We start from the raw sequence: 19,877 nt of genomic DNA on the forward strand, positions 1-19,877 counted from the left end.
TTAGTTTTGTCATGTGGAATCTAGTTCCCGGACCAGGGATCGAACCTGGGCCCCCTGCACTGGGAGCGTGGAGTCTTAACCGCTGGACCACCAGGGAAATCCCTGTTTTTGTTTTGAAGGCATTCTAACAGGTGTTTACTAGTACCTCATTGTGGCTTTTAGTCTCATTTCCCTGATAATGAGGTTGAACTTCTTTCATGTGCTTTGCCGCCATCTGTACATCTTAAAGTGTCTATTCAAATCTCTTGCCCATTTTTAAACTGCGTTGTTTGCATACTATTGAGTTTTAAGAGTTCTTCATATATCCTGAATATTAGTCCTTTATTAGACATATGCTTTACAAAAGTTCCCTCCCAGTCTGTATCTTTCCATTGTCTTAACGGTATCTTTGGAAGAAGAGAATTTAAAAAAAAATTTTTTTTTTTTTGGCGGTACGCAGGCCTCTCACTGTTGTGGCCTCTCCCATTGCGGAGCACAGGCTCCGGACACGCAGGCTCAGCGGCCATGGCTCACAGGCCCAGCCGCCCCGCGGCATGTGGGATCTTCCCGGACCAGGGCACGAACCCGTGTCCCCTGCATCGGCAGGCGGACTCTCAACCACTGCGCCACCAGGGAAGCTCGAATTTTAAAATTTTGATCAAGTCTGAAATACATTTTTTTTCTCTTGTGGATTGGCCTTTTGGTATCTAAGAAATCTTTGCTTGTTCCAAAGTCACAAAAACTTTCCCTTTTTTCTTCTGGAAGCTTTACAGTTTTAGAATCTAAACTTTGGCCTATAATTCATTTTGAGTTAATTTTTGTACATGGTCCAAGGTATGGGTCGAGAGGTTCATGTTTTTTGCATATGATGTCTAACTGTTCCATTATGATTTGTTGAAAAGACTATCCTTTCTCCATTGAATTGCCTTTGCACCTTTGTCAAAAATCAACTGACCATGTATGTGTGGGTCTATTTCTGTACTGTCTGTTCTATCCCATTGATCTATGTGTCTATCCTTTTGCAATACCAAACTGTCTTGATTACGGTAGCTTTATAGGAAGTCTTGAAAATCAGGCATTGCAATCTTCTAGCTTTGTTCTTTTTCAAAATTGATTTGGTTTTTCTAGGTCCTTTGCATTTCCATATAAACTTTACAGTCAACTTGTCTAAACTCTGACTAGGATGGCACAGAATTCATCAATCATTTTAGGGAAAGGGGGCATCTTAACTACATTGAATCTCTCAATCCGCAGTACAGCCCTCCATTTACGTAGCTCTTCTCTCATGCTTCCCAGCAATGTTTTGTAGTTTTCAGTGTAGAAGTCTTTACACACATTTACTCAGTTTTACTCTAAGGTATTTGATGTTTTTGAAACGATTGTAAATGGTATTGATTTTTTAATTTTTCTTTTTTTTCCTAACATATAGAAATACAATTGACCTTACATCTTGCAGCCTTGTTGAATTCACTCATTCTTTCATGCGCTGCATATATGTATATATTTATTCCCCAGGATTTTTCATAATCATGTTGTGTGCAAATACAGGTTACATTCTGGAGATAGATTACTTTGTCTGAAACTACAAAGGATAGGTGCTTTTCAATGATAAGAAAGTGTTCCAAATTTCAGGGGGGAAAAAAAAAAGCCTTGGAGAAAATTTAACTGCGTTAAGTTGAGATGGCAGATTTTTATCTCAGAGTTTTATTTCCTTCTCTTGTTAGATTAACGCCCTCTTACAAGGAGGGTGGGAGGCTGTTTCGCTGCATGGCAGTGGGATGCGGTCATCCGGGCATTCGGGTGGACGGGACAACCTACACACAGCTTCAGTTACTCCTTCTATACATCGCCTCTTTCTCCGGTGGTGTCAGTGTTGGCAACAAGCCTGCAGAACACCAGCAGCCCAGGGAACGAAGCAGACGTCTTAGTGCCTCTCCACCCTCTATCACCTGGATATTTACCATAAGCTTCTGATAATAAGATCTCGGTGGGCCTTGTAAACAAACTTTGGATTTCACATGTGATTTTTCAAAGAGCTCCAGGGAGTGGGGCTGTTAATAGCACTTTTTCCACCAGCACAGGAGGCACGTGATAAAGTCTCAATTACAGGTAACCAATAATCCAATGACAATAAACACATAGCAGTGTTTGAAATGTAAAAACTGAAAACACCCTTGTTGAACAGGAAGGCAGCATCAAGTTCACCAAGTTTATGGCTCAATTACTGAAGTCCACAAAAACAAGGAAACAGATCAACTGATGAAAGACTTGACAAGGGATTGGGTTTTAAATGTATTTCTGCCCCCATCTGATTTTTTTCCATCCTGCAATCTTATACAATTTGACTAACGTCCTCAGTCAGATCTATGGTATCAACCACTAGGATCTGTTTGAAGTTAATGATTGCCTCCATCACAAAAATCAAGTAATTACTTATCATGCTAGTGTGTCTGCCCAATAGCCTCACATGTGATTTCTCTATTATGAGGCAGTGAGACTATATATGTATGTGCATTTGTGTGTTATATATATAATTTTTTTAACAGAGAAATAACTCTAGAGCACTCCGCTGCCATTCTATCAAATGCAAGGCAAGTGATTGCTGAGTTCCCAATTACGTTCAACCTTAAATCACACTGCTTGGTCTGGTTGTATATCCAGCCCTACAGGGAGTTGTGCAAAGGCATATATTTGGCAAGCTTTCAAAGCACGGCTACAAAACACGTGCTGAAGAAAATGATTGAAAATATTAAGAAAGCGGTCATTTATTTTAGAAAGCCTGTTCATGTGAGACAATACGCTGCTTCCCAGAATAGGCTCCATCCATCAGGAAAACACTACAAGCCAGCACACCCTGGCTGGGGCCTGAGGCTCAGCCACTACACTGCCATGATTATGATTCATCACCCTCGGTGCATCTAAGATGGATAAGCGGGCTGGCCACGCTTCCACGATGGCGGCCGAGCTGTCCAGGGTGGCAGACCCTCCCCCACCCAGATGATCTCAGGGACCCTAGAAAACCACCTGGTTCTCCCTGTGGATCCTCACGAGAGCACTGAGGCACAGAAGAGGGATGGAAGGCCTGAGCACCTTGGTGCTGGGTCTAGATCAGTTACTACTCCATTAAGAGATAACAGTTCAGGGCTCCCCTGGTGGCACAGTGGTTGGGAGTCCGCCTGCCGATGCGGGGGACGCGGGTTCGTGCCCCGGTCCGGGAGGATCCCACATGCCGCGGAGCGGCTGGACTTGTGAGCCATGGCCACTGAGCCTGCGCCTCTGGAGCCCGTGCTCTGCAACGGGAGAGGCCACAGCGGTGAGAGGCCCACGTACCGCAAAAAAAAAAAAAAAAAAGAGAGATAACAGTTCAAACAAAACAAACCAGGGCTCCATGGCAACCAAGTACCTGTTGTCAACCAGGAGGTCTGCTATGTGATAAGAGGCCAGTGGCCCTTCTAGGGATCAGGCTAGCTGGGCCAGTTAACCTTGGCCAACTGAAGTAGAGGAGAGTCCATCTGAGATGAGACTCGGGAAGTCTCTTTCCAGTGTCTTCCCTGAACTCCCCCTGGAAACCTTCTGTACCACGCTGAGGGGCCAACCCACAAGCCAATTCCACCCAGAATAACTGTTCCCAATGACGAGCCCATTTTCTCACTGTCTGTGAGCTCTAACTTATATGCCTGAAAGAGAGAATTTATAACCTCTCCTTCCATCACTCCGACCTGAGGAATGGGCAACAGATGAATCTTGTAAAGTATACATAATGATTAGTTTCCTCTAGATCAGGACATACTAAAATTTAACAAATATTTAAGTCTCTCAACCAACTTTAAGAAACATTTAGGGACTTCCCTGGTGGCACAGTGGTTAAGAATCCGCCTGCCAATGCAGGGGACACGGGTTCGATCCCTGGCCCGGGAAAATCCTACATGCTGGGAAGCAACTAAGCCCGTGCACCACAACTACTGAGCCTGCGCTCTAGAGCCCGCGAGCCACAACTACTGAGCCTGCACACCTAGAGCCCGTGCTCCGCAACAAGAAAAGCCACCGCGATGAGAAGCCCGCGCACCGCAAGGAAGAGTAGCCCCCTCTCGCCTCAACTAGAGAAAGCCCGCGGGCAGCAACAAAGACCCAGCGCGGCCAAAAACAAATTAATTAATTTATCTATTTAAAAAATAATAAGAAACATTTAATGAGCCAACCACAGTACCAAGGCAAGGAACATAGAACTGCATCTTACTAACTGAACCACTGGAATCTCAGCTTTCCTAAGGCAACCACTTTGAATCGGTGGGGGGTTTCAGATACCACTAAACACAGCGTCTGCAATGAAGACGGAAGTTACTGGCTGGTGGACAGCCAGAAATGTCTGCAAATATCTAAGACAAGAGAGGACATACCAGAAAAAGACAACCAAGCAGTTCGTGAGCAGGAAATCATTTAGGCTCTTTTAAGGGTTAGAAAGGAGAAATGAACAATGGTAAATGAGTGCTTTTCCCTTGCTAACATCCAAGGCCAGGGAAATATGGCCAGTGAAATGCAACCAGTGTGTCCATCAAGAAGGGCCAGCCTCACTTATTCAAGCTGGATCAGACGGCCCTGTCTGCTTCATTTTCAAACAAATAACAAGGAGCACACACACTGTCAAGTGTACCATACACACTAATTTCTAATAAGCCACATGGGAAAGTCACTGCCCTTCAAATACTTAACGGGATTATTGACCACTAGTAGCCAGGTATGTATGGGAATAGGTTTAGAGTATTCAGTTGACTAAGCCAGCATGTTAATTTCAAAAGCAATCAACCAAAGGGTCGAATCAGGAAAGCGAGACCATTTAAGAGTATGCAGTGGATGGTTTCTAGTGTTTGTTATCAGAGAAAAGTGGCTCCAGTGGAGACAGGCTTACTGAGTGTTCGGTAACTAGGAAACCAATGACTGACAGGCACTCCCAACTCCTCTCCCTGCGACCAGCTGACCCTAAACACACACCAGCAACTCATGGTGGGAACACTGCCTGCTGTGCTGCCCACTTCTTACAAACAGGACCCTCCATAAACTGGTCAAAACCCCTCTTCCAGCCCTATCTACCCACCTTCATCTCACATGTCTCAATCCTGCACAGGCCAGGCAAGCCGGGAGCAGGCAGTCAAGTGCCTTGACTTGAGTGCGTGAGGCTCCGTCACACGTGGAAGGGGGAGACTGTCTTAAGCCGAGTCCAATGAGCTGACGCTCGAAAACGACTCAGCCCTCCTGCTCAAGGGCTCTGTCCACAGGTCTGAGCGCCAAAAAGGTCCATTTCACTACAAATCATCTGAGAAGTTACTGTTTCTTTCATACAGCCTAACCACTGTAACAACGTGCTGATCAAGGTAGCAGCAAGAATGGAAAGCTGCACAGGGGAGATTTTGCTTAGCAGACGGGTCTCCTGGGCTCTACAACCCAGTCCCCAACTAGCGCATTTGAGACCAAAGTAAATGCTTCAATCACCAGCATGGAATGGCGTGATATAGCTGAGATTCAGTGAGCTGGAAATATGATTCTTTTCTCCCTGAGGAAGGTGAACGTGAAGGGTTCAATTAACTACTTCCAGGCACTGTCACCAACTTTCTAGGTATCAGCAGACTTACCACATTTTCCTCCTAAAAATCTGAGATGTCTCCAGGAGGAAAAACCAAGGAAGCAAAAAGAAAGCTCCCCACCAAAGTTTAGATTTCTGCAAATATCGGTATCTTAGCAGATTCGTTCCCTCACCCCAGAATGAAGGTTGAACATAGCGTCCCCATCACGCTCCTAAGAAACACGCCACAGGAGAAAACACAGAAAATGAGGCCTGGCTTTCAAGCTGGGTGCAAGTGAGTTCACATTCAGCCTCCGGCAAGGGAGGCAGCGCCGCCCTGTCCCACGGCCCCAGCAAAGACGCAGAGCACCGCTGGGGGGGCGCCCACTGAGAGCCAAGAATGCCGGCAACATGAACTCTTCATGGGCGGGGGCAACCACATTCACATCCTCCTCAGGACACAGGCCCATTCTGCTGAAGCACAGCCATTCCGTGAATCCCGGAATGCCAACTTTCAATGTCTAAAGGCAAGGTTTACAGCAGTGTTTCCTCAACGGTTCCCCAAAGGACTTCAGGACTGTCCTTCTAGGGGCCCAGTTATACCAGGTCAGCGCTCCCCTAGGACAGCAGTGATCTCCGGGGTTCCTCGCCTGCATCCACTTTATCAGTGATGATCTGTGCACACGTACAGTCACTTCTAGCTGCTGGGAATACAGCTGAGGAGACAAGGTCCCTGCCCTAAAAGAGCATGCATTCTAGTGGGGTGGGGAGGAGAGAAGGAAGGAAAAGAAAGATAAAACATTCCAGACAGTAATAAATGCTATTAAAAACACACACACGAAACCTGCCAGATGACAGAATGAAGGGGGACTATGCTAGATTGGGTTGACCGGGAAGGGCCTCTCTAGGAAGATGACATTTGAGGGGAGACCTGAATGGCATGAAGAAGCCAGCATAGCAAGAGGGGGAGGAGGGGAGGGCATCACGCAGAAGAAACAGCCAATGGGAGAGAAGCACACTTGATGTGTTCCGGGTACAGGCAGCGTCAGTGTGCCCAGGAGGAGGGCAAACGGTGGGAAGTGTGAGCCATGGCAGGACCAGACCACGAAGGCCGACTGTACATCACACGGATGGAAAGTCACCGCAGGGTTCAAGCAAGCTAGTGACCTCATCCTGATTACATTCTGAATAACTCACCCGGGCCCCGCCCAGGGAGCCGAGGAGTCCACCCGGGAAAAGGTGATGGATGTCCAGGCAAGGAAAACGAAGGATGCTTGGACTCGGGAGGTACCCGTGGAGACGTGCAAAGCAGAACACGTCCTGGAAGGAGAACCGAAGGACCTACAGATGGAGTCCACGTTTGGGTTGAGGGAAAGGGCAGAATCAAGGACACTCCTGAGCCTCTGGCTTGAAGCACTGCTGGGTTTGGATGTCAGCCCTCGTCTTCACTTTCACAAGTATTCTCCAGGCTCTTTCCACCAACAGTGAACTTCAACCCTCACCAGCCACCTTTTAACAGTGGACAGAGAATACTGCACCCCCTGCAAAACTGAAAGGCAGACTTGGGAACTAATACTTATAATCATGCTCCAAAATGAAAGGTAAGTTCCAGCCTAAGGGAGGCCTGACGAGAGTCCAGAAGAAGCTGCCCGAGCTACTCACCCGACTCCGCCCGCGACACCACCCTCTGGACCGGGAGACTCTGCTTCCTGGCTCTGCCCAGGCCTTCCAGACGAAGAGCTGCTCACGGAGCATTTTCAGCTTCCTTTAACCAGGCTTTTAAAAACAGATACTTTTTCTACCCTAAGTTTGTCACCATTTAAAATGTTGTACTGGTTAGTGGTAATTATGTAAATGCAAGCAGCCATGTCTACTTTTAAAAGGGAACCCCATTTTGCATTCTTACATCCTGAAATGTTTAAAATAGCTAGTCCAGTGATGTTTTCACTTTAGTCGAACCGTTTGTGTGGATTTAAATACAGGTTCAGCAGAAACCAAAGCAAGTCACACATTTACTTTCTATTAAACATCTAAATCAGAAGATTAAAAGCCTATTTTACATTTAACAGAAAGAAGCCGTCAAATCAGCAAAGCAACAGCCTCACCGTATTTACTGCCAAGCAGGGCTGAGGTTTGAGAGGTAATCAATTTCGGAAGGGAGGGATGGGTTTCTTTAAACTCTTCAAAAAAGGAAAAATACATGTGAGCAAACCTTTAATTACAGTAACTTTCAAAGAACCTACAAAGCCTTTATTCTTTCCAAACCTAATGCTTTTTAAAGGCAACTCTTGCCCCTTAATTCCACATGAAATATTCAGTATAGCATAATTAAATTTTATTCCACGCTATTTTTGTTGGATTCATGGAAATAAGAGGGTGGTAGCATCTTTTAAAACAAACTTCCCAGCAACTTCACTTTCACAGCGAATGGCTGGTTCTCAAAATTGAATTTAAAATGCAAACCCCACTCCAAATGCATATTTCAGTCCAGGACAGACAGGTGGGTTGTAACACCCAACCTGCAAAGAAACGACTGCCCCCTCCTCCACTCACTAAACTGTGTGTGCCACAAGGTACCTCTGAACACAGATCTCATTTCTCAACATGTAAATACCGGGGCCTTGTTTAGTTCTTCATATGAATCTATCCGGTGGGTAAAGAAAACAGAAAGAAAAAAGACAGGGAAAGAAGCACCCATCTGTGGCAGAAAGACGTGTAATCTCAATAACTATTTGGATAACTGGATCATTTGTGGGCAGTGGGCTTGATGTTTTTGATCATTATTGTAACTTACATAACCAAAATCTTAATCTCTTTTCCAATCAGTGTCAGTAAGCTACAAGTGGACACAAATCATCTCTCTCTCAGACTGGTGACCCAGGTCACAGGACTCAAAGAAAGAAAAGTGGTAACACACTTGTCGAGTGATCCACAGCAAAGTCCACCAGCCACAGGAAGCCTGGGACCCCATCTCGTCTGACTTTCTGGCATCAGTCCCATGGGAGCCCCCCCGATGGGACAAAATCCTAGTAAAACATGCATCTCCCCCATAATGTGCACAGGAAGCTAAAGTCTTCACTTTACATTTTCCAAACATATCAATAGGGACCATCTCAGATCAATGGTGACCCAACCTCTCAGTCCAGCCAGACCATCCCATTTGTTCTATAACTTCCTAAAAGGCACCAAACCTAAAGAGGGTAACCAAAACAATGAAAACAAAGATTTATCAAGTGACATCCGACATTGCTGTAAGACAGCAGTGTATCCACCCAGGCTAGAGGCCATTAGAAAAGCCACTGGGGATTTATCCCGGATGCTGCTCCAGAATCCTGAGCTGCCAGGCTAGAACCGGGCAAGCACCTGGATGCTCTGTCAGCTTAAAACAATTTCTTTAAAAAGATGGTTCTTAATGAGACTGTGAGAACCTCAAAAGATTAAAATGTATCTTAAAATAATAAAAATGTGTCTTAATTCTTACACTTGACTTTGGCTTTGTAGATTCGTCTACTTTATTGATTTTAAAAAAGACCACCGGGCTTCCCTCGTGGCGCAGTGGTTGGGAGTCCGCCTGCCGATGCGGGGGACGTGGGTTCGTGCCCCGGTCCGGGAGGATCCCACGTGCCGCAGAGCAGCTGGGCCCGTGAGCCATGGCCGCTGAGCCTGTGCGTCCGGAGCGGCCCGCGTACCGCAAAAAAAAAAAAAAAAAAAAAAAAAAAAAAAAAAAAAAACAAACACCACCCACCAAACTCAGCCAAGTGATCAGTGAGAACTTAACAGCCTGGGAAAAGCTGCCACTACAGCCACCAATGGGTTCCTCTGAACTCATGGTTCCAGAAGGGTTAAAATGAGCTGATAAAAATAGAGACCTAACCAAAGCCAAACAAACGTACGTGACGACAAAATTAAATTTTTAAACCACAGAAACAGGTATTCGAATTTAAAGCATCTACCCCACAATATTTGCAAAAACAATTTTTTGAGACTCATTTTTGTTTTCTGTTCAGATCTAAATGTTTAAATAAGACGTCTGCTAGCTTTCAAAAAACCTGGCCCATTTATCACTTTTTCGAACTACATCATCTTCCCATTCAAATATCTCAGTGACTCTTGTAGGAAAGATGCTGCTCGTGTCCCTAATGTCAAGGTGTCTCTGCAGTACAGGGTGTACCCAAAGATCACAAACAGGATGCCGCCTCAGAAGAAGCTGCAGTTATACTGGGGCCTGTGGAAGCTCGGTGACGGCACAGACCAGTTATTTCTGCTGAAGGCACAGCATAGGGAGACTCTGTTAAATCAAGCCTAATATTGCTGATTTCACAATACTCAGTAAGGATCTGGGCTGAAACAAAATACATCAACTGTCAATTAAGTATTGAAGAAGTGTTTTGCATATTAAAAGCACAAATATCACTGGGGTGGAAGTTGGCCAATTTAAACGGGGGAGGAAAGGAGCATTTTCACAGCCACATCCTTGCAGGAGTACCAGGCAGACATGGGCTGGAGGGGCTCAGTCTATATCTGCAGGATGCCTCTACTGAACTTCAACTCCAACTCTTGCTATGTGACCTCAACCAGGGGTGACAAGGCTTTCCCTGCCTCTTTCTCGGGGTTGTTAAGAAACCAAATAACATGTCTGTGAAATCATTTGCTTAACCGTAAAGGCACATAAAATTGGAGTTGCTGATATTCTGGGTTTATATAATAATGCTAATTATAGGTTACTGATATATTAAAACTAGCCAGTGAACTTTTAACTGGGAAACCCAGCAAGTTTCTTCCTGTATTTCTGAATATTAGAAATATTGGGGGATTAGGGGAGGGGGGGACTGAAAATGCATGTGCTTCTACCTTGACTTAAACTGATGGTGTGAGAAGTAGCCCTCAGACTGCAAAAATGCCCAGCTGAAATAATGACATAAACTGCCTATTTCGTCTTTCCTTTGGTTGCACAGCTCATTAACTGCATAAACAGGGAAACTATTTAGGTGTTAAGATCCTGGAAAATCAAAGAAGGTATTCTGATGTCAAACGGTCACAGACATGGACCAACATAAAAACACAAAGAGGGTTTGGAAGCAAATGCCACATCTACAGCAAAACTCAGGTATTCAAGGCCATCATTTCAGCCTTAGCAAAGCAGTGAATTGGCACTTACAGCCTAATTTGATCAAAGTTCACAGGGATTATACATGAAAAGTTATCAGGAAAACTCAACAGTATAAAAGTGAGGCTTGCAGGAAAAACTAGGTAAGGAGTATATGAGAACTCTGTACCATTTTTGCAACTTTGCTGTAAATATAAAACTATTCCAAAATTAAAAGTTCATTTTTCGAAATGATCTGTTAAATTTAAAAAGGGGGGAGAAGCTTGCTTTTGAGGAAGAAAAGGAAGCTAACATATTTAATAGCACTCTGTGCAGTTCAATGTAAGACTTTTTCACATATCAACTAATTTCAACCTCACAACCATCTCTTGACACAGGTTAGAATCAGCAGCAGCAGTCCTACCTGACATCTAAAGAAACTCATAAAAGAACAATCTTCCCAGGGGATCCCACAGTTCTTCAGAGGTGGAGGTGGGATCCAGTTCCTGGTCCGCCTGACCACAAAGCCCAAAGCCCAAAGCGTAACCAGGTCTGGCCAGGGGACCTAAGTGGGAATGGGGGTGCTGCCCACTAGGGAAGATGGAAACGGGACACGGACGTCCACGTAATACTAATCTACTGGGCAGGCTCATCTCAGCCGTACCAGTGAGTCACCCAAAGGCCATCAGTCCAGGAAGTGACATGGTCCCCTCCTTGAGAAGGCAAGTTAAGAGATACATCTAAAAATGGATGTCCTGGTGCCCCGTGGAAAACCTTGACGTTGGTATACCTTCTTACAGCAAGTTCACCTGAAAATGTTTTCAACCCAGAAATCGACCCACAAGCTAAGCTTCTAAAGAAGGCTCCCTGGGTACTTCCCTGATGGCAGCAGTGGTTAAGAATCCACCTGCCAATGCAGGGGGACATGGGTCTGAGCCCTGGTCCAGGAAGATCACACATGCCGCAGAGCAACTAAGCCCGTGCACCACACCTACTGGGCCTGCGCTCTAGAGCCCACGTGCCACACCTGCTGAGCCCGGGCGCGACAACTATTAAAGCCCGCGCATCGAGAGCCCGTGCTCCACGACAAGAGGAACCACCACAGTAAGAAGCCCACGCACTGCAACGAAGAGTAGCCCCCGCTCGCTGCAACTAGAGAAAGCCCGCGCGCAGCAACGAAGACCCAATGCAGCCAAAAATAAATAAATAAATACATTTATAAAAAAATAAATAAATAAAGGAGGCTCCCTGAAAGGCTGTTTCTAGTGAACTCAGGGCCACAGCTCCACGGAATAGGAAACTGACAAGCACCACACACGTGAAAAATACAAAATCACAGGTGGGCATAAACCAACCACCATGCAACTTCTCAAAACCCACCAAAAGGAAAGCTCAGAAATAACCAATTATAAGGTGGCTCCCCTTTAGAAGAGCCATCTGAAGGCTCATGGGTCACCCTCTCTGCCTGATGTCCTGTGTGCCACCAGAGGGCACTAACTCATGTAATCGCTCTTGAAATTCTGAAGTCACACATTTTGAACTGCAGGAATGTTGAATGAAAGCTAAATTTCAAATTAATGAAAGGACAAATTTGATACGGGCTTTAAGGACTTGGTAGTCATAAATTTCAATTTAATTCCGTAAAACTTAGAAGTACACATATGACGCAGCAGAGTAGGCTAAAAACAGTAAGTTAACCAACTCTTCAGATTTATGAAAATAATGGATTTCAAAATAGAGCTAAGAGTTACACATTTGCTCCTGCATCTTTTGTCACTGGGGCTGTCGTTTGTATAACATGTCCCAGCAGCTCTGACGTGTACACAAAAGAGCACAAAGAAAAACACTTCACTTCTTCGTTGCTTTAAAAAGCCACTCTTCATTGAATTACCAGTGGACACGTACCATAATAAAATTATAGTAGTTTATTATGCATGATTAAAACATGATTTAATCTTTTGTATGAAAATCCCTGTAAGAATAAATAGCGAACATTTACCGGTGCTCATTACGCCCTAGGTTGCTATTCTGAGTACATTACACTTATTTAATACAACATCCCTCTGAGAGGCTATAAAACTCTATTTTAGTAAAAAGTTCAAACTTGCATTTCTTGAAGGCAATCAAGAATTTTTCTTTACATTTGTGTCTTCCACCGATGATTTATTTGTCCACAAGACTATAAATTCAGACTTGTGAGTTCTGCTTCATTAACCCCCTTCTGCAATTATTTCTTCACCCCAGAATTCACACTTCTTACACTTCCATGCGACGATAAGATTACATCAAGAGTTCAGTGATCAGTTTAATGAAAAATGCATTATGCCCTGAAAGGGGTTTTGTTTTGCTTTGTGGTACATAAAAATCATAAAAATCTTGGCTTTTCACACTTAAGTTAAAAGGAACTGAAACATATTTACTGTTTGATCAGAAATGCTGGTTACTTCTCTGTGTGACATAAAATGCCAGCTCAATTGGTCCTGCTTTTTCTGCTTTTAGTTGATTCCTTCAGTGTCCAATAAATAACTGAAGTTTACACTGAAATGGACAAAATTGGACCAATAAAATACGCTACACCTGAAAAGAAGTTTCAGTCCTTTAGACAATTCGTCACGAGCTGGTGCCACAAATAAACTCACCTTGAGGCAACAGCCCCCATCACAGGGTACTGTCTCCTTGGTTTTGTTTTTGCGGGAGAGAGAGAGGGAGGGAGGGAGGAGGGAGGGAGGGAGGGAGGGAGGAAGGAGGAAGGAGGGAGGAGGGAGGGAGGGAGGGAGGGAGGGAGGGAAGGAAGGAAGGGAGGGAAGGAAGGAAGGGAGGGAAGGAAGGAAGGGAGGGAAGGAAGGGGGCAAAGAGGGAGGGAGGGAGGGAGGATGGAGGGAGGGAGGGAGGGAGGAGGGAGGGAGGGAGGGAGGGAGGGAGGAGGGAGGGAGAGAGAGAGGGAGGGAGGGAGGGAGGGAGGGAGGGAAGGAAGGAAGGGAGGGAGGGAAGGAAGGGGGCAAAGAGGGAGGGAGGGAGGGAGGGAGGAGGGAGGGAGGGAGGGAGGGAGGAGGGAGGGAGGGAGGGAGGGAGGGAGGAGGGAGGGAGGGAGGGAGGGAGGAGGGAGGGAGGGAGGGAAGGAACCACCTCCTCAAAGAACAACATCTTCAAGAACAACATGGGTATTCCAGCCTATGCCAACACACAAAGAATAAAGATGGAGTCCCTGTCACATTCATGAAGGTAATCTGGAACAAAAGTACTCTGTTACTAATATCTAAATAAATACCTTCAAGTTCCCTCTGTATCTTTGTTAATGCCCATTTGATCTAGGAAATATTTTGGTTTACCTTGTTTACTTGATGCCAAATTTTATTCTCTTAAATGATTAAATATCAAGAAAAGATTTTAATGTCTGCTTATTTTCTACCTCCCTATTTTCTTTTTTTTTGTTTTTTTTTTGCGGTACGCGGGCCTCTCCCGTTGCGGAGCACAGGCTCCAGACACGCAGGCTCAGCAGCCATGGCTCAAGTGGGCCTAGCAGCTCCGCAGCATGTGGGATCTTCCCGGACCGGGGCACGAACCCGTGTCCCCTGCATCGGCAGGCAGACTCTCAACCACCGCGCCACCAGGGAAGCCCATACCTCCCTATTTTATTTTTCAATGTTTCTTTCTAGACTCTCATTAGATGTCTTGATATTAAAATATTCCAGACATGACTCATGTTTTTCTTGCATCTGTTTCTTCATCAGGAGGCATGGATACCATAACATGTAGTAAGTTTTATAATTCATAATTCCAAGTCCTGATGTGCTCTTATGAACACCCTCTACTAGTCTGACAGTCATTTCAATCACAACAAAATTTTTATATTTCTCCCCAAATTTCACTGCTTTATCATTTTTAGAAGTCATGTATAAAAGGCAAATTAAAAGGAAAACGTTCAGGAAGGATGCAGTGCTAGGTGACCCATTGGGCAGCATTTATTTAGACTCCACGCTGTGCAGGCTCTGTCCTACGTGCTGGGGACACAGGGTAGACATGACAGAGGCCCTGCTCTCATGGAGCTTCCATTCTCCCAGGAGTCAGACCAACAAACAGACTGTTGCTCTTACAAAAATAGCAGCTCGCTAAGGGGACCGAGAGTGGCATCTGGGCATATGGGTGGTCACAAGGCCTCTGTGACCAGGTGGCATGTGGACAGAGACCCCCTCTACCTGAGCTAGGTCAGGCCAGAGATCTCCTTCATAATAACTCTGGATGAAGCAAGACTGGGTCACTTTAATCTTTTTAGTAACATTCAGTTCAAATTAATTTCAGGTTTTGAGTACAATTAATTCACTAATAGAATTGTCTTGAAGCCAGATATGGAGCTGGCAGGATGGCAAAGCTCTCCCTACGAATTCTGCCAGCTTTCATTCCAATATGTCAGCCCTCACGGCTCCAGCTCTGTGGATCTCTCTTCTTGCTGCGCCCATGAACAAGTGTGTGGTGAGAGCCTGAAATAAATAAGTGTAAAATGGGTCAAGACCGTCGCTTCTATTTCTGTTTTTAACTGAAGAAAGTTTGCCCCATTTCCAGAGGCAGAGAGAAGAGACCTCTGGGTAAAGGCAAACTAAAGTATATGTTAAACGTATATATACGTATGTATATGTACATGCATATATGTACATATATGTTCCCACACATCTGACTTATTTCTCTACGGTAACTCAAAATTGGTTCTTTTACAGCCGTTCTTTTCGTAATCATTACAGCATAACTTTCATTGGGTTGCAGGTTGTATCTTTAAGAGGCCACAAAACTTTTGTAAAGGATCAAATTAAAGGTTTGAAGATGATCAAGGTTCAGATTCAATTAACATTAATTTTAGAAGAATTTTTTACTGACTATGCATATTCAGTAAACTACTTAAGTTTTTGTTTTGTTTTTTTCTAACATAGCATCCCGGGGGAGTCATTATGTACAATCAGCTCTCTAATTCAGATTAACGTGTCTAAGTACACATTGATATAACAGAACACAATGTTTCGAGAGGCTCCCCTGCTAGAGACTATTAGTTGAAGCACAGGACTAAAAAGGTGAACTTCTTAAACTGAATTCCAAGCACTCCCAATCGTTACTTCCTAGGCCAGTTTCACAGGTTAGAAAAATACAGGATTTCAAAGGATACAGAATAAGGAAACGGACTACCAGTTGCTAATTATGTAAGATCCCAATAATAAGCCATAGGTGATTTCTACAGTCCCCTTAAAATTACCCAAATGCACACTGATGGTGAAGGAAAGCCTCAGATCTGTTTTCTCGAATCTGTCTCTCATTTACAACCCCTTGCTTAGGTACTCTTGGGGGGAAGAGCCATAAACTAAGTGATTTGGGGTAAGACACTGAACACTGTACCAATGAGTCTTACAGGGCAAGTTGGGAACGCATGGTGTTCTGGGGGGAGTGATGCTGTCTGATTTGTTTTTTGATTTTGCGACTGATTTCCAACCAGTCCTCAAATTGACTGAATATTAGCATGACCATTGAATTCCAATGAATCGAGGTAAGTAAAAAAGAACCATCATATTCAGGCACGTGTCCAATGCTCAGAAGACAGTCGATTTCACAAGCCTTGAAGGCGTCCTAAAAAGGACACATTACAAAAAGAAAAGAGCTTCTTACAAGGGAAGCTCTCGTGACATTTCTATCTATTTCCCTAGGTGCTATTCAATTAAATAATTAGTTAAGACAGCAGAACAACAGATGGAAGGTTTCAAGGCGATCAAATGTAAATTTTATATATACATATATGTGTGTGTGTGTGTGTGTGTGTGTGTATATATATATATATTTTTTTTTTTTACCATAACGTGATTGTCTCTATGGAATCAGACAGCAGTTTCTGACTTGTTTTCTATTGCTCTTTGCCCATCTGCTTTCTGCTACCAAAATTTTAAGATGTGTACCAACAAAAACAGTATCTATTCTCTTCCCTCAAAACAGTTATTAAGTGTACCTCTTTGGCTTGAAGGTACATGACCACAGTGTGTCACCTGCCCCATTCAGCCACCCACAACTACATGCAGATGCTGGGCTGGGTGCTATGGAAAAAGAAATAGGTGAGGCCCAGCACCTGCTCCAGACTCACAGTTTCGTGAATTAAAGATGCCGATAAAGAGAGAAATTACAATACAAGGTGGCAAGGGCCCTCAGAGGGATGGAAAGCAGTGCCCACGGTAAGAGTGAACCAACAGGTCAGGCTGTGCAGAAAGGGTGTGTGGAGAAGTGACAGCTGGGCTGGCGTCTAGAAGGAACTTCTGCGAGATAAAGCAGATCTGGGGAGGAAGGGCCAGGGGAGAGAAAGAAACAGCACGTGTGAGGGACAGAAGTGTCCGGCAGTGGGGGTGAGGTGAGAGGTGGCTGGTGCAGGCGTGCTGGGCTGTGGGCTCTGGTATTTCTCTCCCTGCACCTACATCTACATCCAGAGACGGGGGCATCAGGTTAATGAGTACGTTACTAGTAAGGGCAGATGCAGATGACAGTGCACAGAACCATCCAGAGAGCTGGCGTGCGTGTGGGGTCTCTGCACCCTGAGGAGGCAGGAGGGGCAGGAGCTTGCCTACTGCAGGCCAGACACCTGCCTTGGCTGAGGTTACACCGACTACGTGGTTACAGCTTAAATTTCAGCAGTAAAGTTCTGAAGGAATAAATTACAAATTTAAATGCTACACTCTGGATTTTTTGAGGCTAGACTTATAACAAGAGCACGCTAGCGACCCACGTCTAAATTTTTAAAAAATGAACAGATGTCCAAATGCTCACCTTCCTGGTCTCCTCGACACGCTGACCTTCACTTTCTAAGAAATCAGGATTGTGTGTGTAGCAAATTAAGTAATTACGCTAACGATGATTTTAAAAAGCTAATCCTTTGGTTCTCTAACGTAACGTGTTATAATTTACAAGTGGCATCATAAAATAGCTCTTCTTTTGCTGGGATACATTCCAGTCCATTCGTCATAAAGATGTGTGTGTAAAGGAGTGACTTTATAAGTAAAATACCACTTACTGGGGAGGAAAACCTCAAAACAAACGGCAATTAAGCCATTAACGTTCTTTTAATTTCTTGCTTAACTTCCAGCTTTTGGTATTCATTTCCCCGTCAGATGGAAACATTTGAATTAGAATAGAGTTTAACAAAACTTATATAATGAGTAAGCTTTCATTATTACTAAATTGTGTTTACTGAGTTTTTTCTTTCCTGTGACTACAATGGGCGAGAAGGCCGTCATACTTAAAAGATAAACTTAAAATATAAAAGTGCACAGTCAGGGACCAAGCGGATTCTCTGTGATACTGAGGGCATTACTGAAGTTGGGATGCTGAAAACACAGACTACCAGGTAGACCCCGCTTCCTCGTGATGTCAGCTCACATGGAATCAACAAGCAACGACGCCCTCAACACTAAGTCATCCAAGGGCATATGGTTCACAAATGCTCGGCTCAAAGTGGGCTCCCCCTAATTTGGGGGCTGATAGGACTTTTGAGGATTTGGGGGTTAATCTTAATACAGAAAACAAACTAAAGGGAACCTAAAGTAATTTCAACTTGATAAAGGGACAGAATCAGGGTAGCCATTCACCTTTTCCCCGGGGGGTTCATTATTGGTATGGGAAGTATTAAGAGCGTGTGCTGCTGAGGTATCCTGTTTACTCTTTCCAAACAGTTCATCACTTTCCCTAGCCTACAAGGCTAAAAAATAGCTTTCTGACCTCACCTTCAATGTTGATTAACCTTTAAAGACACACTGTGGATCAAAGCCTATACACACACACACACACACACACACACAGAGGCATACCTCGTTTTATTGCACCTCACAATATCGCGTTTTTGACAGATTGGAAGGTTGGTGGCAGCCCTGTAACAAGCAAGTCTATAAGCACCATTTTTCAAACAGCATTTGCCTACTTCACGTCTCTGTGTCACGTTTTGGTAACTCTTGCGATATTTCAAACTTTTCTATTATTATTCTACGATCTTTGATGCTACTCTTGCAAAAAGATTACAACTCGCTGAAGGCTTGATGATGGTTAACATTTTCTAGCAATAAAGTATGTTTTTAATTAAAGTATGTTCCTTGTTTTTTAGACATAATGCTATTATTGCACACTTAACAGAGTACAGTATAGTGTAAACATAACTTTTAAATGCACTGGGAAACCAAAAAAATTCATGTGACTCTCTTTACTGCATTATTTAATTTATTGCACTGGTCTGGAACCAAACCCACAGTATCTCTGACGTCTGCCTGTACACACACACACACACACACACACACACACACACACACGTATGTGAAGTCTTTGCATAATAAAAGGCTGACCACGCCTGCCTTTTAAAAGCATCAGACGGCAGGCAGGTTCTGTATACTCTATTACATGGGACTGCCTCAAAGCTACTAAATGTGGGCTTCTGCAGGGATTCAAACACATTTAGCATTGTTAAATACAATTAATAGAATTTGAGGAATGTGAAGATTATGCCAAATTAAAGATAGGAATCTAAAGGATAAAAGTCAAAACCCCAGTGAAAAGTTGCCATTTGGTGGAGATCCTGCAAAATTACGGCCTTGTGTTCTGATGTTTTCTGTGACTCAGAATTCTTGCCTCAAGCCCCTAATTCCAAGGAGTTACCACTTGGATCTGACTTGAGGCAAGAACAATCCCTCAGAACCTCACAGATGCTTTGAGAAGTGTAACGGGATCAGGGGCAGAAGGGCTCCTTGGTGGGTAGAAAGTTAGAGCAGAGGCCACTGCAGCAGCAACCCTACCAACAGCCCCGGTCTCCCTCTCCTGCCTCTCCGACCCTGCTCGTCTCATCAGGACCATAAGTGGTTTCAGATCCGCACAGACAATCCTTCACAAACCCTGGCCTCCCTGTTCCTTAACCCAATGCCCCCCATACCCTTGGACTGTATTTCCACGATCATTCCCAAGACCTACGCTGTCCGGTATGGTAGCCACAAGCCACACATGGCTATTGAAATGTGCCTGGTCTGAACTAAGATGCTTTGGAAGCATAAAATCCATATCAAATGTCAAAGATGTAGTACAGAATAAAGGCAAAATATCTCAACAGTTTTTATATTAATTACATGTTCACATAATACATGGGGCTAAAGAAAATATATTATTAAAATTAATTTCGTTTGTTTATACTTTTTAAAAATATGGGTCCTAGAACATTACAAATTACACGTGCGGCTCCATTATATTTCTACTGGACAGCAC

At 44.2% G+C, this 19,877-nt stretch overlaps 1 pseudogene; it reads right to left on the bottom strand.

Moving 5' to 3' along the window:
• Window positions 1–14,862: 14,862 nt before the first annotated feature.
• The window catches only part of LOC101317034 (calmodulin-binding transcription activator 1-like), a 103,518-nt pseudogene continuing 98,503 nt past the window's right edge, over window positions 14,863–19,877 (bottom strand).

Source organism: Tursiops truncatus, chromosome 1, assembly GCF_011762595.2.
Source record: "Tursiops truncatus isolate mTurTru1 chromosome 1, mTurTru1.mat.Y, whole genome shotgun sequence".
NCBI classification, from domain to species: domain Eukaryota; kingdom Metazoa; phylum Chordata; class Mammalia; order Artiodactyla; family Delphinidae; genus Tursiops; species Tursiops truncatus.